Source organism: Vulpes lagopus, chromosome 10 (assembly GCF_018345385.1).
Source record: "Vulpes lagopus strain Blue_001 chromosome 10, ASM1834538v1, whole genome shotgun sequence".
NCBI classification, from domain to species: Eukaryota; Metazoa; Chordata; class Mammalia; order Carnivora; family Canidae; genus Vulpes; species Vulpes lagopus.
This window is the reverse complement of record NC_054833.1, coordinates 75,509,858-75,517,759: the sequence shown is the minus strand read 5'-3', so window position 1 is coordinate 75,517,759 and position 7,902 is coordinate 75,509,858. Positions and strand designations below refer to the sequence as shown.

The window sequence follows — 7,902 nt, the reverse complement described above, 5'->3', positions numbered from 1 at the left end:
TTACAGAATAGGAGAAAAATTTGCCAGCCATGTATCTTATAAGAGATTAATATCCAAAGTAGATTCAGTTATATCATACAACTTAAAAACAAAAAACAAGTAAACTGATTAAAAAATGGGCAAAGAACTTGAATAGACAAACAGGGATATGAAAAGATGTTCAATATCACTGACATGAAAATCAAAACCGAAATGAAATATCACTTCACACTTGTACAGATGGCCAATTTTAAAAATTAAAAAAAAAAAGAAGAAGAAGAAGAAGTAACAAGTGCTAGTGCAGAAGTGCAGATAGGAAGAAATTAGAACCCTTGTGCTCTACTGGAATTAGCATGATATGGCTGCTCCCAAAGTTAAAAATAGGACTACCACATGACCCAGCAATCCTACTTCTGAATACCCAAAAGAATTGAAATTAGGATCTTGAAGAAATATTTGCACTCCCACATTCATGGCAGCAATATTCATAATAGCCAAGAGCTGCAAACAACTTCAATGCCCATCAACAGATGAAAGGATAAAGAAAATATACACATAAAATGAAATAAATTTTACCCTTAAAAAAAAAAGAAATCTTGTCATATGCCACGATATGGATGAAACTTAGAGACATTCTGCTGAGCCAGTCACAGAAAGACAAATACTGCATGATCCCACTTATGTGAAATATCTGAAGTAGTCAAACTCTTAGAAGCAGAAAGTAAACAGGTGGTTGCCAGGGGCCATGGGAAGGGGGAAATGGGAAGTTGTTATTTAACGAGTATAGAGTTTCTATCATGCAAGATGAAAAAGTTCTAGAGATCTACAGCACCATGCATATAGCTCACAATACTGTACTGTACACTTAAAAAACTTGAGAATCTAGATTTCATGTTATATGTTTTTATCACAATAAAAAATTTAAAATTAAAATAGAGTCATGAACAGTAGCTACACCCTGTTAAGTAGTCGATGATCTAGATATCAACAATCTAGAGTGTCCCATACAATGGTTTTGAAACTTCAATTAACATTGGAATCATTCTTCACTTAACTTGTCCAGTAAACTCATTAAAGAAACTATAAAAGGAGAACAACTTGTATTGTGTTGGGTTGGAGGAGAGGGATCCAGATTTCAGACAACACACACCACCTTTGAGATCTCACTCCCTCTCAGCCCAAGTCCCTTAAGAAGCCCTGATGTAATCTAAGCTCTCCTCCTTTTATAGATAAAGAGCTTGCAGCCCCAAAAGGAAAAGGGACTCACCCCAGAGTATGCAGTGAGTTAGTGGCATTCTTGGCTAGAATCCACATCTCCCAGTTCCCAACTTGATGTTCTTCGAGTTCTCATTAAGCCACTTGAGGCTAATCTGGAAAATGAGGAGAGATAAAGGGTCAGGCAGTGGGTCGTGGAGAGAGGGGGACATATTTAAGACTAAACACCAGTCAACAGATTTCCAATTTCCATAGTTTTTTAATGCTTATTTGTTTTCATTATAGAAATGATATCCACTTATTAAAGGAGATTCTGAAATTGCAGAGAAGCAGGAAAAGGAGAAAAATGTATAATCCTACCAGTTATATACACAACCACTAACGTTTGCATGTGTTTTCTTTCTGTCTTTTAATGAGTAGATCACTGAGCTTTCACTGAACTGTGCTCATACTGTATGTTCAATTTTATACCCTGCTTTATTTACAGTATAATAGCAATTGCTTCTCGGCCTTTTGGCTAAGATCAAGTGGAGTACAGTATAATAGCATAAGCATTTTCCATTTGTAAACATTTTCTTTCATGGCTACCTAATATGCTTTGATGTAGTTGTGCCATGAAGGACATTTTAAATTTTTTTTTTTTACTATTTCAAATAGTGCTAAAATGAACATATATCTGTATATATAATAGTTGATCCATGTTTATGATAGTGTGCCACAGTAAAATTATGACATTGAAGAATTTAAAGATTTTTTAAGTTTTTTGATAAATAGTTCCACATCATTTATCTTATTATTTTCTTATCTTATTTTCATTGTTTTAGAATTCCAGAAAAAGAAAGTAGTGATTAATAATAATTATATTCACCATTATTCCCTCAACACACAGGGAGAAACTACTGATTATCCTGGTATATTCTTTCCCTATCTTTTTGAAAATACATACATGTATACACATTATTACTGAACTGCAATCATGGTATGGGTTTGGTTTTTGGTAAAAGAATTGTGAGCAAATTCCCATGTCCCTAAATAATACTTGAAGACCAAATAGATTTTGTTATGATTAACAAAGAAAATCTATTTTATTTCTGAAAGAAAGCACCAGTCAACAGATTTCCAATTTCTTTCTCAAAGAAAATAGATTTTCTTTGTTAATCATAACATTTTATCCGCATTTAACACCCAAACTCGTTCTTGTCCACCCCAAGTGCAACCATACCCATATCCCCATACCCAAATAACAGATTACATGCAGGACCACTCCGAATAGGACAATCCTCAAGGAATAATGTTGGTTGTAGTTCTCATGGGAAGTTTCTGAGAAATTGACCCTAGAATGGACCCTGGGCAGTAGCAATAGCAACCAGCATTTCTGCAGAGCTCAGCTCAGAGTGATGCTCCGATGTGCCAGCCACAGGCACATCTCTGGGCCCTGTAATGTAGGTCACTGGTTTTCATTAGAATATTTTTCCAAAAGCACAGTAGTTAAAACAGAAACTTTGGCATCAGACCACTTTGGGTTCAAATCATGAATCTACCTCCTTCTGGCTGTTTGGCTTGGATTAACTTAACTGCTCCAAGCTTTGTTCTTCTCACCTGCAAAACCGAGCAACAGGAGTAGCTACCTCATATGTCTGAAATGATGATCAAATGAAGACTATGTGCATAGAGTACTTAGTAACACACGTCATGGCAGGCTCTCAATCAATTTTAGCTATAATTATTTGAGAGAAGTTCTAGCAACTCACAGCTTTCTCTTCTCACTCACAAATATGACTTTCTCTTTCCCCATTAATCTATTAACAGGAAATATTTTTCAATTGATAATTCCCAAGGCAATTATTCCAGCAATGAATATGGCAACTCACAATGTTATCATATTTATCTTATCACAAATGTTATTATTATCTTAAAATGGTTGAAATAGTCATTAATTATTTTAATAAATAATTTTATTCCAGCATTTCCTATTCTCAGGAATTTTACATGGCAATATCTCTTTCAATTTTCATAAGCCTGTAAAGTTTTATTATTACCAGTTTTCAAGTGAGTAAACTGGCATACAGACAGTTTAAGAAATTTGCTGAAGGTCACATCACTAGAAGTTGAAGACTCAGGCAGGGTCTGAATCCAAGCCCACAGACTGCAGGCCCTAAGCCCCAACCACTAGGCCAGGAGTCAGCAAACCTTTCTCTGTAAGGGCAGATAGTAAATATTTTAGGTTTTTAGGGCCATATGATGTACACCATATGGCCCTAAAGTACTCTACTCTGCAAATGTAGTGTGAAAGCAGCCATAAGCAACGTGCAAACAAATGAGCATGCCTGTGTCCAATAAAACTTTATTATGGATACTGAAATCTCAATTTCATATCATTTCCATGTTACACTATATTATTCTTCTTTTCATTTTTTCCCAAACATTTAAAAAGTAAGAATTATTCTTAGCTTGTGGGCCATACAAAAACAGATGGTGAGCTGTAGATCCATCTACAGAGAGAATGTGAAGATCAGGTAATGTGAGACTCTCCAAGCACACTGGGCTATTTTCAGCTTACCAGGCTCTCCCTCAGGTCTTTGCTGTATTATTCTTTTCTAGAAAAAAAACTCCTGCCATCATCCTCCTTCTCATAGCTGTCTTTGCCATACTTTTTCATTCTTCAAACCAAACATCACTGTCACTTCTTGCAGGAAATGCAACCAACCCACCCTACCACCAGCCCTATAATAAGCTGGGTGCCCTTTCTCTGTCCTCCCTTAGCACCATGTAGGTTCCCATCACAGTGGCTATCACACTGCAATTGGGATGCCTTGCTTAACCTGCCCTAAGGGCAAGTGCCATGAAAGTGGGTTCCTGTCTTAATTATAATTGAACCTGCTTAGTAACTAGCACAGTATTTGGAATATAAGAGGTGCTCCATAAATGTTGGAAGGAAGGACAAGAGGAAAGGAGGAAGAGAGGGATGGGGGAGAAAAATGAAAAAAGTTCTCAACTATAAATACAGGTTCTGTAAGAGGATATAGGAAGGCAGGAGAGTAGGAAAAGAGTCCACGCCAACCATTAGGAAAGAAGTGAAAGGAAAAGTTCCCAAAGTGCATGTGGAAATCCTATATTTGCTTCTCACAAGGGGCAGTCCACAATCCCCTGTAGAAATGGCTGACCATCGTGTTGGGACAGTGAAGAACAAGGCAGAAATAAGTCTCTTGAATTGTCCCATCAAGGTCCAGGGAAAAGGTACCAACTTAGAGATTTTCTGTGCCCCATGGATTCCCAAGTCATTTACATCATGTTCTCTGCTAGTGGAACAGAGAAAGGACAATGTCTCAAAAATCAAGATGGCTTCTTCTAAATATGTTATATTCTCATATATATTTTTAAATGTTATAGCAAATAAAAGAATCCAATTGATGGTGTAATGGGAACAGAAAGAGCCAGGATTAGTTGGGGTAGAAGAGAGCTAAAAGCCTTCTTTCAAAGCTAAACAAATTTACTCTTTTTATTTTTTTTCTGGTGGTTTGCATTTGTGCTTCATTTTAATTTTTTGTTTTTGGGGAATTTTTTTTAATTCCATTTAGGGGGCACTGGGGTGACTCAGTGGTTGAGCATCTGCCTTTGGCTCAGGGTGTAGTCAGAGTTCTGGATTGAGTCCCGCATCAGGCTCCCTGTAGGGAGCCTGCTTTTCCCTCTGCCTATGTCTCTACCACTCTGTGTCTCTCATGAATAAATAAAATATAAATAAATAAATAAATAAATAAATAAATTTCAATTTAGTTAACATAGAGTGTATTATTAGTTCCAGGGGTAGTGGTGATTCATTGGTTTCATATAACACCCAGTGCTCATTCTACTGGGTGATGGGCCCTCCTTAATGCTCATCACCCAGTTACCCCATCCCCCCAGCCACCTCCCCTCCAGAAACCCTCAGTTTGTTCACTATAGTTAAGAATCTCTTAAAAAAAAAAAAAAAAGAATCTCTTATGGTTTGCCTCCCTCTCTGTTTTCATCTCATTTTATTTTTCCTTCCCTTCTCCTGTGTTCATATGTTTTGTTTCTTAAATTCCACATATGGGTGAAATCTTATAGTATTTGTCTCTCTCTGACTGACTTATTTCACCTAGTATAATACCCTCTAGTTCTACCCACATCGTTGCAAATGGAAAACAGTATGGAGGTTCCTCAAAAAGTTAAAAATAGAACTACCCTACAACCCAGCAATTGCATTATTAGGTATTAACCAGAGGACTCAAAACTAGTGATTCAAAGAGGTACATGCATCCCCATTGTTTATAGCAGCAATGTCCACAATACCCACAATAGAGAAAGAGCCTAGATGTCCATTGACAGATGAATGGATAAAGAAGATGATATATATATGATCATATATGTATATGTATATTTTATACACACACATATATATAATATGGAATATTACTCAGCCATCAAAAACAATGAAATCTTGCCACTGGCAAATTTGCTCTTTTTAAAAGATTATGGGAGCTTAGATTTATTCTCCAAGCTCTCCTGTAAAGCAAAGAATTTAATCATCCCCCACCATTCATACTTTAGGTTTTTTTCTTTTCTTTTCTTGACTAGGTACTCTGTAGAAGAGCTTCTTTGAGATGAAAATACAGGGACTATGAAACACCAATTTTTCACTTCACTGCTGCCCTTTGCTTCCACCTTCTCTCACCCAAACTCTTTCTCCACTGAAACAGTGTCCCAGGGAGATGCCAACACATCCTGGAATGCTTCTTCCAGGATGCTTTTTGGTGATTCAAATAGTGATCTGACTGCATGAGTTTAGAGTCACACTCCAGATCTCTCTTTCATTCACTCTCTGAACTCTTGCGTATGCCAAGGAAGGTACCTGCCACTGGACAACTGGAGAAAAATCCAAGAAATGCTCAACAGTGTCCTCATTGTCTTGGCTTTCTTTCCCTACCTTCCATTGTTCCTCAATGAGAAGGGGTGCTCCTGGATATACTGTGTAGATTCTGCTCAAATAGGACATAAAACCTTTTCCTCGTCATTTGGGAGTCTAATAGAGGTATGGACCGGGACCCATTAATTTCAGGCCCGAGTCACCACTAACTTGGCAGGTGTCTTTATGCAAGCCATTTGATTTCTCTGGGTACCAATGGATCCTCTGGCACACCACCTAGATCCCCTCCAGCTATTGGAAACATTGGAGCCTGACAGCTCTCAGCTAAAACCCCTCTGGATTTTGTCTTTGGCTGAAAGGTCCGTCTAGTCAAAAGTCTCTTCTTTTTGCCTGAGATGGCTCACATTCAACAACCAGTCATTGTGAGAGTACAAAGGCTTGGCCCACTTGCCCAATTTGGAACAGTTCTACAGGGCCATTCCAGCCTCTGGGTTCCCTATAGGATTACCTAGACCTCTGTTGGGACTGCATGGATTTGTAACTCCTCCTTCTTTTACTTCTCTGTAGGTATTGATCCTGACAGCCACCCCAATAAAATTCTTACACACAAATTTCCCCAAGTCTCACACAAGAATCAAAGTTTGCTTTTGGGTACTCTACCAAGGACACTGGTCCTTAGTTTTCGCATTGATCCAGTAAGAGAGCTTTGCTAGATGCCTCCATTTCTGTCTGTAAACACAAGTAAAGCGCAATGACGCAACTGCCAGGTGTATAATATAATCAGCAGGCGCAGCTGTGGCAGGGTCTCATGTGCATCTGAATCCAACTGATTACAGAATTCAGGACATAGCTCTTCAAACATTGGGAAACAAGTGATACAGCAGCAAACAGAGACACTGAATATTTGGATGTCTGGATTGGAGATCTCAGAACTGGCTGGGTAATTCCAGGTAATTCTCTCTGTTGGGCCTCATTTTCTTAATCTACAAACTAACACGTTTTGTCATGTTACCTCCCTCTTCTCATGTGAAATAAATGTATGTGGTCTTTGAAAAGAAAAAAAAAAAGTTCATTTTTGGAGAAATCAGACTCAGTCTCTCATTCACCATGAACCAAATTAGGTTCCTAATTATTCATGACTCTGTATGGCGCCCTCTGCAGGCCCTGCCCTCTGAAATGGTCTGGGGCTAGCTGGCATGACCAGAGACCCACAACCGAGGCCACCTCCCCAGATCCACTGAGCTACTCATCCACCAAGGAGAAATCTATTGGAAGGTCACTCAAGGTTCTTGAGTACTCCCAGAATAACTACAAGGGAATAGAAACTAACATATATTGAACACCTGCTAAATTCTTATCACCGGCTTTGTCCTCTTACATATGTTAGTTCATTTAATTCTGACAACACTCCCTAAAAGTCAGCCATTGCCATCTCCATTTTACAGACCAGCCTGTAGAGGGCATGTGACAATCCAGAGTCATGCATCAAATGTGGAAGAACCACCACTAGGCCACCACCATGTTTCCATCACGCTGTAATAGAAGCACCCAAAAGCTCCTTGAGGGCAGCTCCCAAGTCTTTCTTATTTGTATCCTGACCACCTAGCCCAATGGCAAACATGAGTTACTAGATGCATGTTTACTACATTAATTAATTAAACCCTCCTGACTTCTCTTGCTATTTCTATTACACTATCACACAATCAGCTGTGCTAATTCACTTCCATATTTTTTTAAAAAATGGTCAGCCTTGAGAAAGATCAACCCCAAATGACAAACACGTATAGTCCCAACTTACATGGTGACAACCAGTCACTTGGCAC

At 38.4% G+C, this 7,902-nt stretch overlaps 1 pseudogene; it reads left to right on the top strand.

Moving 5' to 3' along the window:
- Positions 1–1,691: 1,691 nt before the first annotated feature.
- Positions 1,692–1,829, top strand: LOC121501083 (annotated as a pseudogene).
- The last annotated feature ends 6,073 nt before the right edge of the window (positions 1,830–7,902 follow it).